This window comes from Psammomys obesus, unplaced genomic scaffold (genome assembly GCF_907164565.1).
Source record: "Psammomys obesus unplaced genomic scaffold, mPsaObe1.curated_primary_1811, whole genome shotgun sequence".
In the NCBI taxonomy this organism is placed as follows: domain Eukaryota; kingdom Metazoa; phylum Chordata; class Mammalia; order Rodentia; family Muridae; genus Psammomys; species Psammomys obesus.
The window spans coordinates 5,960,572-5,986,560 of NW_026591450.1; the positions used below are offsets into that span (position 1 = coordinate 5,960,572).

Below are 25,989 nucleotides of genomic sequence, written 5' to 3' on the forward strand. Positions count from 1 at the left end.
TCCAGAACCATCTACTGGCCTACTGTACTCACTCAGAGGCACACACACACTCACAGAGAGACAGAGGAAGAGAGAGAGAGCACACTCAGAGGCACACACACACACACACACACACACACCACACTCAGAGGTACACACACAGAGACAACATACTCAAAGGCACACATATATACATATAAATACAAAATAAAACCTTTTTAAATGTCATACGATATATAAAATCTATGGGACAGAAGGCTGTTTTTTCTTGAGACACTGAGTAGTGTTTTCATATCATGCTTAGTCTCAGTGAGGGAATATCATTAGAAATAATCACAAAACACACAGAGATATGAGACTAACAATGCTTTTGTAAGGGCTTAGACACAAACTATGAACCGTTAAAATTCTTTGATCAACAAGCATCAACCAATAGCACAGGGATGCAGCACAGCATATAACTTTCCTTACAGTTCTGTTTCCCAAGTTAGTTGTTTACATGATTACACACTCACAGGAACAGTATCATAAGGTCTGAACAAATAAAAAAAAAAGTAGTGTGGTCTTTTCTCAAGAAATATGTTGAAGTGTTGAATTCTTCAACCTCTTGTCAAGTGTGATAATGCATACCTGTAATATCAGCATGTAAGGAGGGTGGTGAGTTTGGGGCTAGCCTGAGCTAAAAACTAAGAACCTTTCTCATTTTTTTTTCCATCCAGAAATAAACTTATTAACTACAAAAGTTTATTCTAAGGCTCTTCCTTATATGAGACCTCCTGCTTGTCTAGCCAATCCAGAAAAACCCAGCACAGTAAAAGACAGGCTGTGTTCCACACTCTGCACTGTTCTGTTTTGGTTGCTGTGACTGAAGATTAGTAACTTAAAAATTGTGCAAGTCTAATATTAGCTCAAAGATAAAGTAATAAAAATGACAGATTTTCCTCAAAAGAATAAAATGGAACAAGTTACAAGATCCATGAAACTATTTTAAATTAAATTTTTATTTTTTATATTAATTATAGTTTATTCACTTTGTATCCCAGCTGTAGCCCCCTCCCTCATTACCTCCCAATCCCACCCTCCCTCCTTCATCCTCTCCCATGCCCCTCTCCAAGTCCACTGACAAGGGAGGTCCTCCTCCCCTTCCATCTGACCCTAGCTTATCAGGTCTCATCAGAACTGGCTGCATTGCCCTCCTCTGTGGCCTGGCAAGTATGCTCCCTGCCTGGGTGGGGGGGGGAGGCTGATCAAAGAGCCAGCCCGTGAGTTCATGCCAAAGACAGTCCCTGTTCCCATTATTAGGGAACCCACTTGGACACTGAACTAGCATGGGCTACATCTGAGCAGGGGTTCTAGGTTATCTCCATGCATGGAACTTGGTTCCAGTATCAGTCTCAGAAAAGACCTCTGTGCCCAGATTTTTTGGTTTTGTTGCTCTCCTCGTGGAGCTCCTGTCTTCTCCAGGTATTACTATCTCATCCTTCTTTTATAAGATTCCCAACTTGTACAACCACTTTGGAAATCAATCTGGCACTTTCTCACACAATTAGGAATGGTGCTTCTTCAAGATCCAGCTATACCACTCCTAGGCATGTATCCAAAATATGCTCAAGTATACAAAAAGGACATTTGTTCAACCATGTTTGTGGCAGCTTTATTCATAATAGTCAGAATCTGGAAACAACCTAGATGTCCCTCAACTGAGGAATGGATACAGAAATTGTGGTTCATTTATATAATGAAATACTACTCAGCAATTAAAAACAAGGAAATTATGAAATTTGCAGGCAAATGATGGGATCTAGAAAAGATCATCCTGAGTAAGGTATCCCAGAACCAGAAAGACACACATGGTATATACTCACTCATAAGTGGATATTAGTCATCTAATATAGGATAAACATACTAAAATCTGTACACCTAAGGAAGCTAAGCAAGAAGGAGGACCCTAAGCAAGATGATCAATCCTCACTCAGAAAGACAAACAGGATAGACAATGGAAGAAGGAGAAAACAGGAAACAGGACAGGAGCCTACTACTGAGGGCCTCTCAAAGACTCTATCCATAAAACTTTTGATATGATAATTCACTTCTGAAACTAACAGAAAGAAGATAAATAATTTGATTGTGCTTTCTACAACTGAATGACTAACCATTTTGCACTTAGTTTAATAACAAATAGTTCTACCCTTTAAACTGCACCTGAAGTAAATTTGTCCCTGGTGGAACATCAAGCCAGCCTTTATTTTTTGTTAGACATGGTTTTAAAGCACAGAAACTTAAAAAGGAAAATGGAGAGCTTTCATGTGCAAAGAATCATTCTTTGAAGATGTGATATAGATTGACCCAGTGTGGCAAGAAATTCACACATTTCACGAAGATCCTCAGCTGCCTTTCCATGTAGAAGTGAGTGCTGATAATGGCTGAGGAAAGCATTCCAGAAAACAGTCCTCCAAGCACCCTAAAATATAAGCCTGTCTTTCTCATTTCAAGCACATATAATCCTTGTAGAAAGTGTAAAACACACACATAACAATGACAAACAGCCAATAGAAAAAGAATTGCAACTATCCCAAGACAACTGTCAGTACATGTGACAGTTTTCTCATCTAACTGTTAGATTCTTTGCTGCTGGAAGGCCTGTCCTTCCGTGGGTCTGGCAACTTTTCCTCTAATATCTTGAGATTAGTTCCTGTTTTGCATATACCAGTACTTTCCCCTCTTAATGGTCAGATCTTTTATTTGACTATGTCCAACTTGACTCTTCACCTTTCTAATGAGGAACTACGGTACCTTAGAAACAATGTTATGAACAAGGACATGTGTCTTCCACCCTGGAAAATAAGAATGAGGTCATGAGTATCATGGTAACAGAAAGATCACTTTGCCAGAAAACACTACACAGTTTCCAACAATGGTGGTATCTTTTTTGATATTTCTGTTAACAGACATTTTTATTTGTTGTTTCACATTCTTAATTTTTGCTAGTGGGTTATTTCAAATTTGTATTCTAAAGGGCATGTATTAACTCCGTATAATTGTTTACTGGCATTTTTCTATGACCATTGGTGCTGACCTCCTTTTTGTGTACTTATATTCAATTTTAATGAGGTTTTCAAATAGTCTTTCCTTCCATTTTTAAATTATTATTATTTATTACAATTTATTCACTTTGTACCCAGGCTGTGGCCCTCTTCCTTATCTCCTCCCAATACCACTCTCCCTTCCTCTTCTCCCCCTATACCCTCCCCTAGTCCACTTGTAGGGGAGGTTCTCCAACCCTTCTATCTGACCCTGGCCTATCAGGTCTCATCAGGGCCAGCTGCATTGTTTTCCTCTGTGGCCTGACAAGGCTGCACCCCACCCCCAGGGGGTGGTGAACAAAGAGCCAGCCATTGAGTTAATGCCAGAGACAGTCCCTGTTACCCTTACTAGGGCCCCACTAGGAAACTGAGCTGCCATGGTCTACATCTGAGCAGGGGTCTTAGGTCCTATCCATGCATGGTCCTTGGTTGGAGTATCAGTCATTTTTTTTTTTTTTGGCTTTTTTGGTCTCCTTTTGGAGTTCCTATCCCCTTCAGGTCTTTCTATCTCCCTCTTCATTCATAAGATTCCCTGAACTCTGCCCAAATTTTGGCTCTGAGGCTGAGCCTCTGCCTCGATACATTGATTAGTAGTCTTCCAGAGGCTGTCTGTGGTAGGCTCCTGTCCTGTTCTCTGTCTTCTCCTGCTTCCAATGTTTATTGCATTTGCCCTTCTGAAAGATGTTTGAGCATCTTCCCTAGGCTCTTCCTTGTTGTGTAGTTTCTTTAGGAGTAGAGAGTTTAGTATGTTTATCCTGTATTATAAGTCTAATGATCACTTATGAGTGGGTATATACCATCTGTATCTTTCTGCTTCTGTGTTACCTCATTCAAGATGATCTTTTCTAGTTTCTACCACTTGCCTACAAATTTCAAGATTTCTTTGTTTTTAATAGCTGAGTAGTATTCCACTGTGTAAATGTACCACAATTTCTGTATTTATTCCTCAACTGAGGAATGTCTAGGTCATTTCCAGATTCTGGCTATTACAAATAGAGCTGCTTCGAACATGGTTGAGCAAATATCCTTGTTGTGTACTTGAGCATCTTTTGGATATATGCCTAGGAGTGGTATAGCTGGATCTTGAGGTAGCACTACTCCTAATTGTCTAAGAAAGCACCAAATTGATTTCCAAAGTTGTTGTACAAGTTTACATTTCCACCAGTAATGGAGGAGGGTTCCCCTTTCTCCACATCCTCTCCAGTGCTGTCACTTGAATTTTTGATCTTAGCCGTTATAATGGGTGTAAGGTGAAACCTCAGGTTTATTTTGATTTACATCTCCCTAATGACTAAGGAGGTTTTTTTTTAATCTTAATGTTTATTAAATTTATTTGTGTATGCATACATGCATGTGACAGAGAGAGAGAGTTGTTACAAGGCAAGATCTCTTTACTGCTCCTGATGCTGAGAGAGCAACAGCCTCGATGGCCCGTGAGTGCCCAGACTGTGTTCCTGTCTCCACTTTGCTCTAGAACATCAAGATTATAATGTGCCTTTACATCAAGTTTCCTAGCAGGTTTCTGGGAGATGAAATCAGGTTATGAGTCTTGCAGAGGCAGAGTTTAATCTCTCTACTTCATGTACACACACACACACACACACACACACACACACACACACACATATATGTGTGTGTATATATATATATATATATATATATATACATATATATATATGTATATATATATATATATATATATCCACATTTCTTATTGGACTCCAGATAATTTAAACATTGGTTAGTAAAAGGCCTTCATGTTTAGATTCCAACTCCCTTTTCAGTCATGGGTTGTAAATATTTCACTTTCCTTGACTATCATTTTTATTTTTGATAACATTTTCAGCTTCTCACTACTGTGGTAGATTAAAGGTAGAGTATGTGTGTACATATATTTTCAAATTATGAAAATACAACTATATTTTTTCAAGAGTTTATTGGGTGTCGTTTTGTTTTGATGACAGTGTCCTTTGCTTTACAGAAGCTTTTCAGTTTCATGAGGTCCCATTTCTTGATTGTTGATCTTAGAACCTGTGCTGTTGGTGTTCTGTTCAAGACAGTGTCATCAGAACAAAACAACAGCCTATAGATTGGGAAAGGATCTTCACCAACCCTATATCTGACAGAGGGCTAATTCCAGAATATATAAAAAACTTAAGAAATTAAACAGAAACAAATCAAGTAACCCAATTTAAAAATGGGGTATAGAGCTAAAGACTAATTGGTCCCCATAATTCATAGATTGATACTATAAAGCTATCTGTTCGCTGTTGCTTTTCATGGAGTAGCTCCTAAGTGACTTGGGCTGCTTCTACATGCATGTTTTTTTTTATTAATAAGCTTCCTATTTTGGCTGAAACTATTTTTGATGAACTGTCCCTTCTTGATATCTTGAGGTTTTTATTATTTTGCCTAGAGGTGTGCGGAGCAATAGGTGTCATCATTTTCCATTTGTCACTTACTGTTTTACATATTTCTGTCTTCTTTCTTCTTGAGGACCTTTCTAGTCAGTTGTTCACTTGTTGATTGCCTTTGCTAGGATACAGGATTTTGGCTTATTTAATTTGCACTTCCGTTGTCCATATCAGTAATTACCTTTCTATAATTTTTGTACCTCCCTGTGCTTTCTTTGGGTTATCTTCTTTCCCATTCTCTTCCCTTACAGAAACTTCTGTGCTTTTGGATGCATAAATTGAACTGTCTTTATAGCTAACTGGAGCTTCCAGGGTCAGATAAGGTCTCTGCCTCATTTAATGCTCATATGCTATGAGTTTAGAACACCTACAGTATTGGCTCCACTTCTGATATCTCTTTATCTTCATTTCAGCGTCCAGCCTTCAAGCTGCTGTGTTGGTTGTATTTCCTGCACGTGGCTTTCGGTGGGCTTGCATGTCACAAGACAATTTTAAAATTGTTTTCCTTTAATTGCCAAACTAAGCCCTCGAACCTAACCGGGTATGATGGATAGCAATTGTTTCTATCTTCATCATATCTTATATGTTCCATTGCATCATATTATATTGGGTCTCTGGTCTCTCTTTTTGTTAATTCTCCTTTACTACATAAAAGGATTGTTTCTGATGAGGGGATTTGTATTAATCTATGTACTACTTCTTATTATGCTTATGGGTCCTTATTTGACTTTGTTGTTTTTGTCATGCTGTGTAACAATCCTACACTTTGGATCTGCTAGGGAAGCCCACTACCTCTGAGCCATCAGCCCCTAATAACCTCCTTTATCTCTACTTAACTTTCTCTCTGTAGGATAAGAATTTAATCCATATTCCCATTACCTATTAAGTAAGTAGCCAGTGATAACCTTTTATTTTCTTTTTTACCTCATCTACCTCCTACAGCTTTGCATACTTCTACTTTGTCAACAAAACATAATTTTTAACCCTGTCCCACCCTTTGTTTTATTCTTATTTCTACAATTAAATGTGTGCGACTGTCATGTTCCTGAAATTTCTCTTGTCTCGAAGTTAGAGAAAACACCCCCATTAGATTTCTCAAGAAGGACTCAGGGTTAGGGTTAGGGTTGTGAAGACAAAAATTATCCTTGTTCGCACCTCACACTTCCTTTTAACTTCTCTCTGTAACTAATTCACACAATGCAGCCAGTCCTGATGAAACCTGATAAGTTGGAGTCAGATGGAAGGGGAGGAGGACTGCCCCTATCAGTGGACTGGAGGAGAGACATGGGAGGAGATGAAGAAGGAAGGGTGGGATTGGGAGGGGACAAGAGAGGGAGCTACACCTGGGATACAAAATGAATAAATTGTAATTTAAAAAAAATTAATTTAAAAATTCTTTAACTTTTAAAAATGCTTTGTTCAGGAACTTGGGGAAATAGCTCAGTGGATAAATGCTTCCCATAAACATGAGGTCCAGAATTTGGATGTCTAGAACTCATGTTAATGCCAGGTACCCATACAAGCTGCCTGTATTTGCAGCTTTGGAAAACAGAGACAGGAATTTCCAGGCAAGCCACCTAGCCAGACTAACCAGATTGGTGAGTACTAAATTCAACTGAGAGACGCTGCCTCAATTAGCAATATGACAAATGACTGAAGAAGACTTCAGATGTCAGCCTAGGACTTCCACATGCACTAGAGCAAAGGTACACACGTGCCCACACATATTGAGCACATGAACGGCATATGTACACATGTACAGACAATATACACAAAGACACCAAATACATTATGATGGTCCATACTCAAGTTGCTGTGCAGCAAAATACAGGATATTTTTACTTCTACTTTAATGCTGCTGCATCAGCCATAATCAGCCCCTCCCCACTTCTCCCCATGGTTTCAACTAACTTCTGTTCTACACTGAGCTTCTGTGAGATCACACTTTTAAATTCCAAATGAACTATGCCGTGTAGTTGTTTGTTTTGCTTTGCTTAGGTTTCTATGCTTTCCTTATTTAACTTAAGTACCTCCTGTGGTATCCATGTTGCCACAAATGCCAGGATTTCATCCTTTTCTCAGGCTAGTATAGTTTCTTTGTGGCATATGTCTCGCTTTCTTTTATATTCATCTCTTGCTGGAAGTTCATCTTCTGTCTTAACCATGGTGCCAGGTGATAGGTTAAACCTGTGGTAGACTAGCTGGACAGTGTCTCTTTACCAGGCTGATGATATTTCTTTTGAATATGTGCCCCATTAGTGGGTTATTGCTTCATGAGGTAGGTGTATTTCAACTCTTTGAGGGACCTCAATACTATTTTGATAATAATTGCAGAAATTTTCTTTGCCAGAAAACATGCAATAACCCTCTTTTCTCCACACCCTCATTGGTAATTGCTACCTTTGTCTTTCTGGCATTAATAATTCTACCTAGAGTAAGAAAATATCTCAAAGTGGTTTCGGTTTGAATTTTCCTTAGGATGGATGATGTGCATATGTGTACCTGCTGGCTTCCCACTTGAGAGCCTCTGAAAAATACCTATTTAGATATATTTTCATTTTGCAGAGCTTTTTCTGTAGGGTTGTTTGAACTTCTTATATAATATAGATAATAACTTCTTGTCTAAAGTGTAATTTGCACATCTTTTCTCTCATTTTACAGGCCAAAGTAAAGATTCTTTCTTTATTGTGCTGATTATATCCTCTGCTGTGCTGAAGATTTGGGGGTTGATGAGATGTCATTTGTCTACATTTTGCTTTCCATTGCCATCATTTGAAGGTACAGTTAAAAAACAAAACACTCTTGTCTGTAAGCTTAGTTTTGATTTGATTTGTTTTGTTTTTTTGAAAATGTACTTTACTTAGGGTTCTTAAACATTTTTACCTCCCTTCCAACCCACTGACAGAGTTAGGGGAGAAAGAATGTTATTGGGAAAAAAGAGGGGGGTGTAGACCTTTTTAGACATAGTTTCTTGGGGCAATTTCACTCTTAGTTGTCCAGATACCAGCAGTCCAGTCAAATAGCAAACACCAAACAGCAACATGAATCAACAGCCGGGGCAAGATTCAGCAGAAACAGTAAGACTCCTCCAACAAATTGCCAGGATTCAGCAAAAGTGCTAAGACTCAGCCAAAGTGCCATGAAAAGTTCTCTGGAGCATTTCTGTCTGAGAAGGGAAGTGTTGAAAAATGAAAAGCAGTGAAGTGATGTGAACGTTACAAAGCATATCCCTGTAAAAACGTTGTCTCTGTTGATGGGCTTTTATTTCTTCCTTCTCCAAGCCAGCACAAGGCTGTTTTTCCATCTGGCAAAAACCACTCCCCTTGCAGAAGACACTTCCAGCAAAACATCACAAGCCCTCTTGTGTGTCTGTTTTCAGCTGACCAAGATCATGTGTCCTCTCACCAGTTTGAAACCGAGGATGAGCTAAAAACATTTCCACATCCCACATTTGAGAGCAAAACAAAAGGCACACAAAAGAAACCAAAACTTCCATGACACTTGTCAGTTTTGATATTCTCAAGTGGTTCATGTTTTTCTTCTGGAAATGTCAAAGTTTTATATCTTAAATTTAAGGCTTTGGTGCATTTCAGTTGACTGCTACCAGCAAGACACAGGACATAAGTATCTTTCTTCTGCCTGTGTGGTATCAAATTTTCACAGCCCCACTTAGTGTAGACAGTTTATTGACCAATGCTTATTCTTAGGGATTTTGTCCAAAATTACCTAATTGGATATCTGTGGACTTACTGCTCGGGCCTCAATTCTGTTTCATTGTTCTCTCTGTTTTTACCAAACAACTTATTATCATTGTTCTTTAGTTTTTGTTTTGGGGAGGGTGTGGGGTTTTCACATTGTTTTTGTGGTATAGCCCAGACTGACTTCAAGTTCACTATCCTCAGGCCTCAGCCTCTTTTGTGCTGTGATAGCCAATGCCCTGCTTTCATTACTTTACCTCTGTAGTTTGCTTTAAAGACGGACAGCAAACTGGATCCTTCTTTGTTCTGCTTAAGACTCCTTTATTTTGGTTTTGTTTTATTCTTGCACATATTCTCATGTCTTGCCTTTCCTCTTTCTGTGAAGAATTTAAGGGATTTTTTTAATAAATCTTATATTGTATCCATAGATTGCTTTAATACGCACATTTTAAGCATATTGATTTTTGCTGTCTTTCCATTTCTTTATGTCCTCTTCAGTTTCTCTCATCAAGGTTTTATAGTTCTCATCAAAAGTTAAGTTTACTCCTGGATCATTTTTTGTGTCTCTTTGAATAGACTTATGTCCTTACGTCTTTTTCAAATGTTTTCATTATTATATAGCAATGCTGCTGATTTTTGCTGGCTTTGTAGACAGCAACACTGCCAAATTTGATTAGGCCTAATAAGACTTGGTGGATCTGGGGGAGTGGTCTGTGTGTAAGGGTATATCCGTTGGGAACCATGGGTTTGGCTGTAGAATCTGGATGCTCTTTTCTTCTTTATTTTGTCTTCTTTCTCTGGCTAGGACTTCCAGCATTATATTAAAAAGTGAAAAAATTTGACATTATTGCCTTATTTAAGATATAAAAGAGAAAGCCTCAACTCCTCCCATTATCTGTGTGTTAGATTTTGGATTGTTATGGTATGTGGTTTCTGTGTATAATTTGTCCAATTTTACCATGAAAAGATGCTGACTCTCACCAAGTGACTTCTCTGCAGCTGTTGAGATAGCAAATGACTTTGTGATTCTTCTATTGACATGATGGGTCTTCTTCATTAACTTGAATATGTCGAACATTTCTTGGACAATAAGTGAGTTCTCGTGGGCTGCTTGATTTTAGTTTCGTGATTATGTTCATTGTCTTGGCTTAGTGTACTTGTTAGTTTAAGCAAATATTTATGGTATTTTTGTTTGCTATCATCTCTGTAAATGTTCTCCGTTAGAATACCGAATCGTTTCTGTTTTTTTCTGAAGATTGTTGAGTTTCATTTAGGAAGGTTTTTTGAACTCTGTCTGCTTTCCTCTTTCATCCTGCGAAAAGTTTCCACTCTCAGACATCAGGCCTGAACCCTTTTGTTCTCCTTCCACTGGCACTTTTTGCTTTCCAAGCATTTCAACCTCTATTCGCAAACTCTCTAGGTGAATAGCCAGCTCTGCAATCCTCTAACACTAGAGAATTGACTGAACCTTCTGAGTTTTCATCTTTCCTCCCAACCTTTTTCCACATGGAATATGTAAAGACTATGAAGCAAAACCAGAAAACCCCCTCTGGTAGTAAGACAGGAGACTTCCCAGCGGCAGTAGCTGCTATTTTGCCAACCTCCTTAAACATTGCCAACCCTCAAAATCTGATGATTCCTCCACTACATTAGAAGCGACGTTACCCTCTGTGCCTAAGCCACGTTGGGCGCCACCCGTTGTCCTTGACTTTTTTAACAAACCTATTTATTTAGGGTTATTAAATGCTTCTACCTCTATTCCAACTCCCCAACACCGGGTAGGAGGGAAAGGTTAGTGGGGGCGGGGGGAGGGTGGAGTTCTGTCTGCTACTTCCTGCTGGGTAGGGTCGTAGGATTCTTTTAGGGGAAATGCCAATATCAGTCATCCAGAAATCCAGAAGTTCAGGTATCCAGCAAATCAGCAAACAGCAAATGCAGCAGCAGGTCGAGCCAGCAGGGAGCAATCCTCCCCTAAGCAGCCATGCCTTCTTCCTCCGGGCTGTCATATTTATACCCTCAAAGTCCTCAGAAATCAACTAATTCCAGCTGGCAAAGACCATGCTGTGTACAAGACACTTAGCACTTACTTTGGGTGTGGACAAACTAAAATCCTCAACTTAGAATTTTAACAAAAACATGTTTATATACCATACACCAAAGCATTCACAACAGAAAGCAGCCAGAGGTTGGAGGCAAACTTAAGAAAAAAAAAAAAGTTTTGGAAGAAGCATGTGGATACAGGTCAATGACATCTGTTTGTGGTTTTCAGTGCTATTGCCCCAGTAGGGCACGTACAGTAAGGTAAATCCTTCCCACCGGTTTTTAAATAAGTGATTCCTCATCCTATCCCACACCATGTTTTCTGTGTTCAATTAATGTAGAGAAAAGCTCCCTTTTAAAGAGTAGAAACAAGGACAGATGGAAGATGCAAGGAGTGAAGAGAATTCAAATTTGGGTTTATTCTTGGTCTACAGGACTCCAAGAGGAAGAATCGTATTATTATTCTTTCATAATAATACATTATTATTATTATTATTATTATTATTTAATACAGCTCTGATGCAGTAGTTTTCTACTTCCATATAAATTTTAAAACTGTTTTCCTAGCTCTATGAAGAATGTTATTGAAATTTGAAGGGGGGTTATAGTGAGCATTTATATAAATTCTGTCTATACGGACATATTTTAGAATATTAATTATAATGACCACTCAGCATAGGAGATCTTTCAATTTTCTAGTTTTCTTTCTTTTTTTGTTTTTTTTCTTTTTTCTTTTTATTATTAGTCTTTTTTTTAAGTTTTCATTATAAAAATCTTGCCTTCTTGGTTTGATTTACTCCTAGATGCTTTTGAATATTCTGTGAAGGGTATTGTTTACCTGGTTTCTTTCTCATCATGTTATTATTGACACATAGAGTTTTTACTGTTATCTTGTGTTATAACTGGCTGCTTTACTGATAAAATCCACCAGAGCTCAGTTTTCTGTCAGAGACCTTAGTATCTTTTAAGTATTACATTATGTCAACTGAAAATACAGTTCATTTGACTTCTTTCTTTTCCATTTATAGTCCCTTCTATTTCTTTCTTTCACCTTATTTTTGTAGCTAAAACTTCAAACATTGTATTGAATAAGAATACAGAACAGGCACCCTTGAGTCCTGTTCTGATTTTAGACGAATGTTTCCAGTTTTCCTCATTTAGTACAATGTTGGCTGTTCATCATGTTGAGTATGCTTTTCAACATAATGCTTTCAATTTCTTCATAGCCATTATCATGAAAAGATGTTCAACTTTGTTACAAGCCTTTTAAGTGTCTACCGAGATGATTATATAATTTCTGCTACTTATTCTGTTTATGCTGCAGTCACTGATGTGTGTATGTTGATTCTCTCTTGCATGTCTAGATAAAGCCAACGTTTATGGCAATTGGTCTTTCAAAGATGTTAATGAATTCTATTTTAGTAACAATCCGTATAGCATGTTAATTAAGAACTGGTCTGTGGTTTGTCTTTGTTTGTTTGTATGTTTGTTTTTGTTTTTTTGTTTTTAGTTGTGGATTTAACTGGTTTTGGTGTTGGGCCAATGCCAGCTGATGAAATAAATGTGCTATCATTCTTTCCTTTTCTATGATATGCAATAATTTAACCATTGATGCTGGTTTCATATTCAGTGTCTGCAGACACAGGATGATCCTGGGACTCACTGGTCGCCACTCTAGCCATTTGTGAGCTTCAGAATCAATGATTCTGTCTCAAAAAGTAAAGCAGAAAACATTAGAAGCCCCCATCTTGGTCTGTCTTCCGCCAGCACACAAATGGCTACAGAATTGTCAGAGGTTTTATTTCTGCTTCCCATGTTTACTTCATCTAGATTTGTCTATGTCTTCTTAATATGTATTTTATATTCTAGAGATATATCGGCTTCATACACGTTTTTAAATTTATTGCAATACTGATTTTCAGACTGAGCCTCTGGATTTAATTGGTATCTACTATAAAGTAAGATCATTAATCTTATTAGCTTAGGTCTTCTTTGCTTTGGTTAGATTAAGGCTTTATCAATCATGTTAATATATTCAAAGAACCATCACCATTTTATTGATTTTTTTTTTTTTGGTCATTTTGGTGCAGTTTTGTTAACTTTTACTCTCTCCTCTTTACATCTTTACTTCCACTATTTTCGCTTGGCTGTTTCTTGTTTGTCTAAGCTTGTGATGCTAGGCTGATTTATTTCCTAAAGATGCCTGACTTTTTAATGCAGATACAGATACAAACTGCCCTCGTTGAAAGGCTTTACTATATTACAGTGGTTCTGGTAACGTACATTTTCACTTTGATACTCAAATTTTTAAATTTTCTCTGTGATTTCTTTAGTGATCCACTGATAATTTGAGTGTATTATTCATTATCCAGGTGTTTATATAGTTTATGTAGTTTACTTTGTTTGTAGTTTTTTTCCCCCTATGATCTTACAAATTAAAAAAAAAATGCTTCTTTTGTACTTGTTACTACTTCCATTATTGCTTGGAATGTGACCTATTAAGAAGAAAGTTCTATTGTAGTTGAGTTGAATGTTTATTCTTTTCTTTTGAGTGGACTTTTCAATGGATATTGGTAAATTCCATTTGATCTGATAATTAGTTGTTTTAGTTTAATCGTTTTAATTTGAAGTTCTTTATTTCTGATCAATTTTAAAATATGACTTTTTTTAGACATAATAATCTTGACTTTCAGTTATTTGTTCTTAGGGCTTGAAACATTACTTCATTTTTTTTTCACCTTTGGAATTTCTGCTGAAGGTTCCTGATGAGTCTCTTTGTATGAAGTTGGTGTTCTCTTGTAACTTTTAGTAATGTTTGTTGCTTTGTAATATTTTACCCTTTTACTACAGTGTGTCTTAGAGAGGTACTTGTCTGGCCTAGTCTATTTGGGGTTCTAAGTGTCTATTATACTTTTATGACCATATTTCCCTATTGATCTATACCTTTGTATCTCAACCTCTTAACTCCATAGACTCTTATGGCATGGATACGGATCATGTCTCAGGATTCTTGAAAATTGTGCTAACACCTGACTTTTTCACTATCTAAATGCAATATTACCTTCACCTTATCTTCTATCCTTGATATGATAAAGATATGAGAAATAATAAGAAAAGAACACATAAAAAATGATTGTAGGGAAAGACAGAACAACCAGAAACCTAATCAAGGTGAAAACTAAAACAAAATAATTAAAATTTAGAAGTAATAAGGTATAAATTAAAATAAAATCAAGCACATTCTTGAAATCCCAGTGTGACTACTGATAGAGGTGTGGGCCAGGTGACCCAATCGTTGCCTCTTGTCCAAAGGATTGAAAATAATTGCACATTCTGACAAGAAACAACATAGCTTCATATTTTGCAAAGCCATAATACAAATTACAGAGATGTACACAGTAGATTGACAATGGGCCACATGAGGAGAATCCTTCAGCCCTATCATTGTTTGGGGCTTCCTTTTCTAGAGTACAAGAGAAGGAGAAATTTCATTACTAAGAAATTCATAGTAAGGTTCTCTGTTTTGATTTATAGAGCAAATTACATAATCATTTTTATTATACAAAGCTCTTCTCATTGCACATATGCTTTTCCTTACTAATATATTATAAAAAGGCATAAGATGGTTAATGGGAGATGCTACATAACACCAAAGGATACAATTTTGCCTTAACTGTACATTCAACCAAAAGCAGTTTAGGCTGGATCGGCCTTTCTATTTTTCATATCCAGATAGATGGGGAATATACCTGAATTGAACTGTAAATTTGGTTTTTAGTAGTGGTGAAATTTAGACTACTATTCAGATATGGAAATAGGTGCAACCTTATGCACGTAGGGGTTGAGAAGGCGGTGTGTGCATAGTACACACAGGTGAAGGGACTAGACTGGCAAGTGCATTGCAAGAGGGAGGGTATTCCCAAACTAAACTATCTCTTGTGCCCGCTTACCTCACCGGCACTCTGACAGGCTAAGGCAGGATTTCTGTGACTTTGATTCTAACCTAGAATACAGAGCAAGAGCTTGTTTCAAAATAAAAATTATAACAACTTTTAATATTTCTTTCCGGGACAGTTATGGACTAACCCATTCTCTGTGTTGTCATTTGCAGTCCACAGCAATTACAGCTGGCCTTGGTAGCAGGGAAGCAGCTCTTCATTGTTCTGAAATCCAAACAGGTTAAATAGAACAGACTCATTTAATATCTTCTCCTTTGTCTTTCTTCCATTCTGAGTTGAATTCCTGTACAGAAGCCACCCTCAGGCTGTCTGTTGTCCCCAAATGATCATGTGCCTCTTGTCTCCAAATGATATGATCCCTGATCTCAAGGGCCTGCCTTGCTAGCTTGTCTCAAATATGCTCTCTGGTTATTCTGTCCAGCCAGGTATAAAAATGTTCAAAACTTATAAGGGGCCTATATTCATCTTTGTAGCTTCATTTACTCCTCTTACCAGAATTCAAGCTTCCTTTCTCCCTAATGGCTTTCTTCCATTTTGTGGCCTTTTCTTCTGCATTCCCTCAGTCAGCTCCTGTCCCCTGTGTCTGTGGCAATCCTCAGAGTCATCATGGCCTTGGTCAGTGGAGGGGAACCAGGGTTTAGGGAGAAAACAGGGCTGAGATTTGGTTTTATCTCACGACTTACTATTCTACATATACCATAGGGAGCACAACAGAACTTTTTCAGTGACTTTCACAGATAACATACATTTTTTTCAGTGCATTCTCAGCTTATTCTTTATTCCATATATACATATATGTACATATATGTATATTCCTTATATATATATATATGTACATATATATATGTATAAATATATACAGGTGCAGAGCTGAGAACTCTCACAATGGTCCCTTTTCTAAGGAATCAAATTTCTTCTAATCTCCCATACTGTCTATTTTGATGAACATGTTTTATTATAAAGTATTTGCTTCTGGGGAATTTCCTGTTCTCTCAGGTTTGCAGCCTTGCTAATGTCAGGTAGTTTTCCCAATTCTCTAACATTTTATGCAGCTCTGTGTGCTGTGGTCTATTATATCTTTGGGAGTTTTATTGAAAATAGATTCTTTTCTCATACAATATATCCTGAATATAGTTTCCCCTCCCTCCATCCCACCCAGGTTTTCTCCTTCTCCTCTCTGTTATGTTGTGCAGGCAATTCAACTGGCTTTTCCTTAGGGACCTTTAGGGTCCTGGCAACATCCTAAGTTACCTGCATCCTATATCCTCTGGGTCAGGTACATAGTGACCCATCAGCCGGCCATTCCCCCTCTCTCTTACTCTCTTGCTTTTGCTCTCTCCCTCTCTCCTGTTTTCTCCCTTCTCTCTGTCGGGGCGCCCCCTCGCCCTACTATGTCTCTCTATCTCTCTCCTTTCCCTCTCTCTCCATCTCCATCCAACAAACCTCATTGCATTTAAGATTGGTTGTGTACATGGCATTTTGAAATAATACTAACACCCTCTCCTCTGGATCCACTCCATATCTGCCTCTGAGTAGAAAAAAAAATAGGTTTCTAAGAGATAAAAACCAAACATAACAACAACAACAAAAATGACCCAAAACTTTCATATAAAAGTTGGACAGAGCAACCCAAGAGGAGAAAAAGAGTCCCAAGAACAGGCAGTAGAGTCAGAGACCCACTCAACTCATAGTCAAAAGTCCCACAAAAATGCTGATAGTAATAATATATCTGCAGAGACCCTCATGGACACTGTGTAGGCCCTGTGCTTGCTGTTTCAGTTTCCGTGAGCTCATGTGCACCTTGCTTAATTGATTCATGAGGCTGTTTTCTCCTGGTGTCCAACACCCCTTCTGATCATACAATCTTTTTACTTCTGTCTGGCAGGATTCCCTGCCAGAGGGAAGAATTTGGTGGAAACCTCCAATTTAGACCCTCTCTCCACATAATGTCTGTGAGTCCGTGCATCTATTCCAACTTCCGCCAGAGGAAGCCTCTCTGATGATGACTGGATAAGACACTAATCTATGAATATAGAATATCATTAGGAACAAATCTCTACTGAATAAAAAAGAAGACAGGTCAAGACAAAAATAAAGAAAGAAATAAAAGACATTCTAAAATTCAGTGAAAATGAAAGCACAGTCTACCCAAACTTATAGTACACAATGAAAATGGTGCTTAGTGGAAAGTTCATAGCAATAAGTGCCTGGGCATTTAAAAAAAAAATGTAGAGATCTCAGAATCATATTAACAAGTTAAGAGTTCACCTGAAAACTCTAGAACAAAAAGAGGTAAGCATACTCAAGAGTAGTATGCAGTGAGAAAAACCAAACAGAGGCCTGAAATCAGTAAAATAGAAACAAAGAAAACTCTTTCCCAATCTGTAGGCTGTCTATTTGTTTTGATGACAGTGTCTTTTGCTTTACAGAAGCTTTTCAGTTTCATGAGGTCCCATTTATTGATTGTTGCTCTTAGAGCCTGTGCTGTTGGTGTTCTGTTCAGGAAGTTGTCTCCTGTGCCAATGAGTTCTAGGCTGTTTCCCACTTTTTTTTCCAGCTGATTTAGAGTATCTGGTTTTATGTTGAGGTCCTTGATCCACTTGGACTTTAGTTTTGTGCAGGGTGATAAATATGGATCTACAAATAGACAGCCTACAGATTGGGAAAGAATCTTCACCAACCCTTTATCTGACAGAGGGCTAATATCAAGTATATATAAAGAACTAAAGAAGCAGAAAAGCAACAAACCAAGTAATCCACTTAAAAAATGGGGAACAGAGCTAAACAGAGAATTCTCGAAAGAGGAACGTCGAATGGCAGAGAAACACTTAAAGAAATGCTCAACCTCATTAGCCATTAGGGAAATGCAAATCAAAATGACCCTGAGATTTCACCTTACACCCATCAGAATGGCCAAAATGAAAAACTCAAGTGATAGCACATGCTGGAGAGGTTGTGGAGAAAAGGGAACCCTCCTCCATTGCTGGTGGGAATGTAAACTGGTTCAACCACTCTGGAAGTCAATCTGGCGCTTTCTCAGACAAGTAGGAGTAGTGCTACCTCACGACCCAGCTATACCACTCCTAGGTATATACCCAAAATTTGCTCAAGTACACAACAAGGACATTTGTTCAACCATGTTCGTAGCAGCTTTATTTGTAATAGCCAGAACTTGGAAACAACCCAGATGTCCATCAACGGAGGAATGGATACAGAAATTGTGGTATTTTTACACAATGGAATACTACTCAGCAATCAAAAAGGAGGAAATCATGAAATTTGCAGGCAAGTGGTGGGATCTAGAAAAGATCATTCTGAGTGAAGTATCCCAGAAGGAGAAAGACAAACTTGGTATATACTCGCTTGTATAGACCTACAAGATATGATAAACATAATGAAATACACACCTAAAGAAGATAATCAAGAAAGTGGACACAGGCGAAGGTGATTAATCCTCATTTAGAAAGACAAATGGGATGTGCATTGAACTTATGACAGGAGTCTACCACAAAAGGCATCGGGAAGACTCTACCTAGCAGTGTTTCAAAGCAGACACTAAGACTCATAACCAAACCCTCGGCAGAGTGCAGGGAATCATATGAAAGAAGGGACGTTAGTATGATATGGAAAGGATAGGAGCTCTACAAGGACCAAATATATCTGGGCACAGGGTCTTTTCTGAGACTGACACTCAACCAAGGACCATCTATGGATATAACCTAGAACTTCTGCTCGGATGTGGCCTGTGGTAGCTCAGTAACCAAGTAGTTTTCCAAAGTAAGGGGAACACGGACTATTTCTAACAGGATCTCAAGGGCAGGCTGTTTGACACCCCCCCCCAGGGGAGGAGCAGTCTGTTAGGCCACAGAGGAGGACTTTGCAGCCAGCCCTGAAGATACCTGATAAAACAGGGTCAGATGAAAGGGGAGGAGGTCCTCCCCTATCAGGGGACTTGGAAAGGGGCAGGGAGGAGACCAGGGAGGGAGTGTGGGGTTGGGGAGGGAATGAGGGAGCGGGATACAGCTGGGACACAGAGTTAACAAAATGTAACTAAAAAGAAAAATTAAAAAATAATAATAATAATAAAAAAGAAACAAAGAAAACAATTCAAGGAAACAAAGAACTGGTTCTTTGAGAAAATAAAAAAGACAGGCAAACCCATATGCAAACTCACTAAACTATGGAGAGACAGTATTCAAATTAACAAAATCAGAAACAAAAAGGGAAACTTACCGAGACTCATAAGTATATACTTTAAAAACCTGTACTCCATAAAATTGGAATATCAAAAAAACCATAATTTTCTCAATAGTCACCACTCACTAAAGTTAAATCAAGAGCAGATAAACAATTTAAATATACCTATAACCCCTATAAAATAGAAGCAGTCATTAAAAGTCTCCCAACTAAAAATGTGCAGAGGCAAAAGATTTTAGTATAGAATTCTGCCTGACTTCCGAAGAGCTAACACCAATATTTCTCAAATTATTCCACAAAATAGAAACAGAAGAACATGAAGAGCAGGCAGAAGAAAGAAAAAAAGAAAGAAAGAAAGAGGAAGAAAAAGAAAGAAAGAAGGAAGGAAGAAAGGAAGGAAGGAAGGAAGGAAGGAAGGAAGGAAGGAAGGAAGGAAGGAAGGAAGAAAAAAAGGGAAAAAAAGAAACCAAAACTGAGTTATCCTTGGCTAATTTCTTTCTCTTTCAACCTATATACAGTGTATCAGGAAACTTATTTGTATTGTCTTTTGTCAGTTTTACAGGGGATCTGGCACAGAAATTAAAGCTTAGAAACAAAATCAAATAAGACAGGGATATTTAGTACAAATTGTAAAAACATAGTTACTGGCATATTTAATGTACATAATTAAGGTATGTGTGGAAAACTACTATGGTATATATAATAAAGAGAACAATTTGAAAAGACTCTGACCCCATTCAACATATCCAAATAGAGTATTTGAACCTTTCTTAATATACACTGATATTTAATTTACACATGAAAACAAAATAATTAGTGACATTAAATTCATTTATACATCATTGGCAACCTGAAAAAAACACACTATAATTTAATCCCCAAACCCAAAACTATTGGTTCATCAAGTAAATAGAATAGATTCATCTGAGACCATTTATTAGAATGCACCATACCCATCTTTATTTTTTTAATTTTAGAGGGAAAAGGCTGACTGGTCTTAGCACTGAGGTTATATATCTCCTAGAAAATGTTTCATATTATGGTCCTTAGGGATTTTGTGAATAAACAGTTTCATTTTATTTTAAGCCAGCTTCTTAGAATCAAAAACTCCTCCGTTGACACAATATAGCTTACTAGATCATGGAAACTATGCATTCCAATCTGTATCCAAATTAGTTCTTCATTATTTCATTACTAATTTACTTCATTGCTATTACTCTTTTTATTTTGTTGTATATTCCATAGTTTCAAAGCTACCTTTTATTCATCCTATAACATAGAAGGACATATACAAATGGGGTTAATTAGAAAATTAAAAAAAATAGTTAAAAGTAAAAAATGGCTCATCTGGGTTTTTGTTATTTTTGTTGTTGTTGTTGTTAGAAAAAAAAATCTGGAAAAATAGTGTTTAAAATTGGTAGCTATAGAAATGAGAGCAGTGTTTCTTATTCCAGGATTAATTTCAACAGAAGGGCAGCCCCACTTTTAAACACAGTATGTTCATGTTTAAAGGAAATTGACAAAGATGTTTTTGCCTGCCAGAGGTCTTTGAAACCAAAAACAATGATATACTATTCAATCATATGGAATAGAAATTACCACAAATATATTCTGGCCATATGAAATCTTCAACAATCAAGATCAGTCTGCAGTGCGATAATTACTGCAATTAATTTGGACCAAACAGCAAAAAAGAATTGGGGTGTATTAGTTAGGTATTAGTTACATTTTCATTGCTGTGATGAAATATGGACAAAGCAACTGGTAGAAAAGTTCATTTGGGCTTTTCAGAGGGCTTGGGAAAGACCTGGTATATGGGCAGAGACAGGAAGCATATTTATTTACATACACAAGCAGAGAGAGAGAGATGCTATAAATCTTCAGATCTGGTTCTCACTGACATACTTCCTCCAGCAAGGTTCAATACCCTCCCCCAAATAGGATCATCAACCAGAGACCAAGTGTTGAGAAACATGAGCATCTTTCATACCACTACATACAGTGTAGACATGACTTTCCACTCTGGATCCTGTTTGTCAGTTTTTGGAGAAATACATCTACTCTGTCATCAGATAAGTTACCCCGAAAGATAATCTGTAGGAAAACTCCTTTCCAACATGCATTTATTACCTACAGGCAGTAGTTTCAGTAACTAGTTCTGGTCCAGTGTGTTGCATGATTATCTGACATAATTTCCAGTGTTTTCTTCTCGTGTGTTTTCTAGGGTACATGGGTATGTGGGATGCACAAGGGAAGCCCGCTGTCAATCGTGTCTAATGGCCAGAACAAATAATTTGTATCAGGATCTGAGAGCAGACTCGATTTCTCCATATACAGCTCCCCATTCGTTAAATTAAATATTGCTAAGCTAACGATTTTCAACAGTTGAGCGTAGGATCCTGTGGTAATGAACATGATTTTGGAGCATGATGGAAAGCCAGACACAAAAATTAATCATCTTTGAAAATTCAATACTTTTAGCCTCCACTTTCTAATGCTTCATTATAAAACAAAGCAGAGGTATTGTTTCTTAAAATATGCATGAAATAGTGTCAGCATCAGAAGGTATATTCCTGCATGTTAAGCACTTGAGAAACTAGGTAAATTTATCTCTAAAAATGTCCTGCTTCAGACCTATACCTGACATCTTTAATTTATTATATTTAAATCATGAGGAAACGTGAGAAATTCCATAGAAATAATTGACTGTGTTTGTTAGTTTATTTTTTTTTCTCCCAGGAATTACCTAAAAGAAAAAGTATGCTATTAGCAGGAAGCCCACAAGCATGTCAGTGTAAAAAGTAAAAACATCTTTCACGAAGCAGCTGGTAAAGGGTTAAACATATTAGTGTGGATTCAAGGCCTCTATCTAAGTGGTAAAAATAATTCAAAGGATCAAATCTAATAAATGAATAAGAGAGTTAAATGATTACTGTATCTACTGCGCACCGATTTAATTCACTGTTGCACACATAGGAAACCTCTTAGCTCCACACTTGGCAAAATAATTACCTCATTAAAAGAAGATGTAAGTGTAGCTAAGGAATCTTCATGGACTCAGGTTTGCCCAAGGAAAACACAGATTTATATTAAATAGTGCTTCTATATTCCATTTAATATCAGAACATGGAAGCTTTAAAATGTCATCAGATTTGGGGAAATAAAAAGAGATTATTGTTAGATAAATGCACATAGATAAAAATTTTTAATATGGCAGTTTATATTTCTGAATGTGTTATACTTCATGAATATAACAATAGAAGATTCGGTTAAGTTCAGAAAAGAAGGAAGGAAGGATTCCTCAGGTTAGAGACTCTTGGTCCCTGTTGAACTTATGAGTCACTTGGAAAGTGTTTAAAATCGTGGATACCTTCATCTCATCAGCAAAGTTCTGGTTTTAGAAGGTGGAAATGTCTAGGAATCAGTACATTTTTAAAGCTCTCTGAGTTACTGTAATATTTAAACAGAGGTGAAAAATCACTCCTCTAAGTAAATGGCTATACTACATCTAGGTTCTATAAATAGCTCTCAATGGATTAAAAAGCAAATGGCTCCCATTGTGGGCAAACCATGTAGTCATTCTACCACACTCTCAGAGCTGAAGTCAAGGCTCACTCCATGCTTTACTCCTCTGCAAAGGGGGAAATTCCTCATCTCCATTAAGCTTTCAATCTTTTGATAGCCAGAATATACTGGTAATTCTCCTCATTATTTCCTATGTTCATTAATGAGAGGTGAACTTCTCTTTTATAGACCACGTTCTCTTCAACCTTCAGTTTTCCAGGGCTTGTCTCAAGTCATGATTTGACTCTTTTTTGTCTCATAAGGGCTGTTTACTTTTAAAGATTTTCAAGTTTCATAGAGCCAATATATGGATTTCCTCATGATTAATGGATATCTTGTAGGCTTAGAATTTTCACCAAACCTACTTTATTTAGGGTTCTTAAACACCTTTGCCTTCCTTCCAACCCCCTCATTGGCAATGAAAAAGTTATTGTTTTTCAGCTTGATGACACCTTGCTTTCAGGAAATATTCCAAGCTGGACCTTCCAGACACAATTCCACCTTGATTTGGTTGTCCTTAGTTGCTCTGCCGAGGATGATCTCACAAGAGTGCACCACCCAGCCCGCAACACTGCCAGGGGCTGGTTGTCACAGCCCGGGAGAGCTCATGTCTGTGGTGCTGTCTGCTAGCGCCTGCCACTTAACACAGTTCCTGTTCCAGCTGCCAGATCTCTCGTTTCTGGAGCCGGTTGGCCACTGTCGTCAATCAGGTCCTCTGCATCAGAGAAGGGCCTCAGAGCCTTGTCAGTACGGCCAGGTAGAAGGCATCAGGGTGTCAGTGCAACAAGTCCTGGAAGGTTTCCAAGGTGGGCTGGTTGGTCGACGCTGCTTGGCTCAGCAGCTGCACCTCAGCCTTGCTGAACAGGGCCTTGCTCTGAATGGCTGCAACGGCTTCTGGGTGCAACTGCTTCATGGCCTGACAAGCCAGGCTGGAGATGTCAGGGTCATAGAGCAGGGCGTACCAGCGCTCTTGAACTTTGTGAAGGGTGAAATGGCAGCTGAACTTCACGCCCAGGTGAACAGACGTCAGGTCATTGGTCTGCAACACAGCACTGATGAGCAGGGGGTCATCTGCAGGCTTCCATCAGCTCAGATCCTTGGTCACCTGAAGAGGCTGTTTGCTTTTCTTCACAGGTTTGGTGAGTCCAGGGGTTGGGGCGGGGCTGCGTGGCACAGGAGTACTAGGAGCCTTGGATACCTTCTTCTCGCCGGCGGGTGGCTCACTCCCTGAGCAGCGGCCTGATTCCACTTCACTGGCCCCCTTCACTCGGGTAGAGGATTTGGCCGGGTTGTTCTCTACAAGATCATCATCAAATTGTTTCCTTTTGATGATCCTGGAAGAGCTTCTCCGTTTAGGGATAGTACCCAGGGCCTAGGAGGAGGCTCACTTCTGCCCTGCCAGGGATTCTTCACCTTCTGAGCGGCTGGCAGTGCTGGATGCCATCAGAGATGAATCTAGCAGACCTTGAGAATCTTTGTCCATCCTCTCACAGTCCCAAAGCCACTGGCTCCAAACCACAGGGATGGGAGGAAGGGTCCCACGGGCTTATCCAAGGGGGATTCTGATCAAGTGAGCTTAGAGGCGGAGAAGAGAGTCATACCTACGCTGCCAGCTCCAACAATTTCTCCTCGGCAACAGCAGGAGCCGCAGGGCCAAAGATGGCTTCCATGAGGTACGTCCAGTTTCTGAAGAGCTTTTTTTCAGTGTTAAGTGTTTTCAGGTTTACACATACACACGGAGTCTTTTCAAGTCTTTGATTCAATCTCGTTGGTCTGCATGTCTCTTGTGCAAGTAAATACGCTGCTTTTGTTACAATGGCCCCTGCAGTAAAGTAAGATCAGGTACTTTGATGCCTTGGCATTGCTTCTGCTGCACGGCGTGGGGTCTTTTGTGCTTCTGGATTAATTTTAGGATTGTTTTTCTATTTCTGTGAAAATGTAATTTGGATTTTGATAGATATTGTATTGAATCTCTAGGTGGCTTTTCCTAACATAGCTACTTACATAACATTCATTCTAACAAGCCAGGAGCGTAGACTGTTTTGCCATTTCAAGTGCCTTTTTCAGCTTCTTTCTTAAGACCTTAAAGTTTTCATTGTAGGGGTCTTTTATCTCCTTGTTAAGTTTTATTCCAGAGTTTTCTTTTTGTTTACAATGAGATTTCTTTCTCCATTTCTTTGAAGCAAATTAATATTTACATATAGATACTTCCTGGCTTCTATATGATAATTCTTACCCTCTTACATCATAAAGTATTTATCATACCTACAAGTCTATAATGACTTCATCAGATCATGCTGTCAACAAGTACAGGTACTTTGGCTTCTTGCTCTTTCGAGCACTGTGTTGAATAAAAGTGGAGAAAGCAGTATTCTTAATGGGGAGGACTTAATATTTTCCTACACTGTCTAGTGTTGGCTATGTGTGCTATTTTTTTTGTAAGTAGCCTTTAGTATGTAGAGGCATGTCCTTTACACACTGAGAAAAAATTGGAACAATATCTTCTAACTCAGCATGTTGACTCGTAGATATTCTGTTGTTGACAGTAGCTGACTTTAAGAAAAGGAGTAGAGACACAGCTTGAGGCCTAAACTTCAGCTCCAAAGGGGAGAAAGACACCTCAACCTTACTACAATTTATTGTTTTTTAAACATTGAAAATGTTTCCATTGAAAGAAGAAAGGTGGTTTTCATTCAAAACAAAGATAAGAAAAATTCAGCTTATAGAGGAATTCCAGATTCACATAGACAAAATAACAATGTAAAAACAAACAAACAAACAGAAACAACTTAGTGTTAGTTTTAGGGGAAGTGTTAACTAAAACTTAGGAAGTATGAAGAACCACACCAAAATCTATCACATTATAAACAATTCTAAAAGACAGAGGGACTATGTGAGTGATGCCAATCCAGGAAGCCATGGTTAGCAAATGAAAATCATATGCCTGCTGTGTGGCACCTCCCTAGAAGTTGTTGATCCAGAAAGCTCAGAGCCACGCCCCCCCCAAAATTGTATATGTAAGAGCTCTTAGTTGCTGATGAGACCTGGACACTAA

At 38.2% G+C, this 25,989-nt stretch overlaps 1 pseudogene; it reads right to left on the reverse strand.

Annotated features, from left to right (window-relative positions):
* Positions 1-15,335: 15,335 nt before the first annotated feature.
* Positions 15,336-24,478, reverse strand: LOC129679191 (microspherule protein 1-like; annotated as a pseudogene).
* Between the last annotated feature and the right edge of the window lie 1,511 nt (positions 24,479-25,989).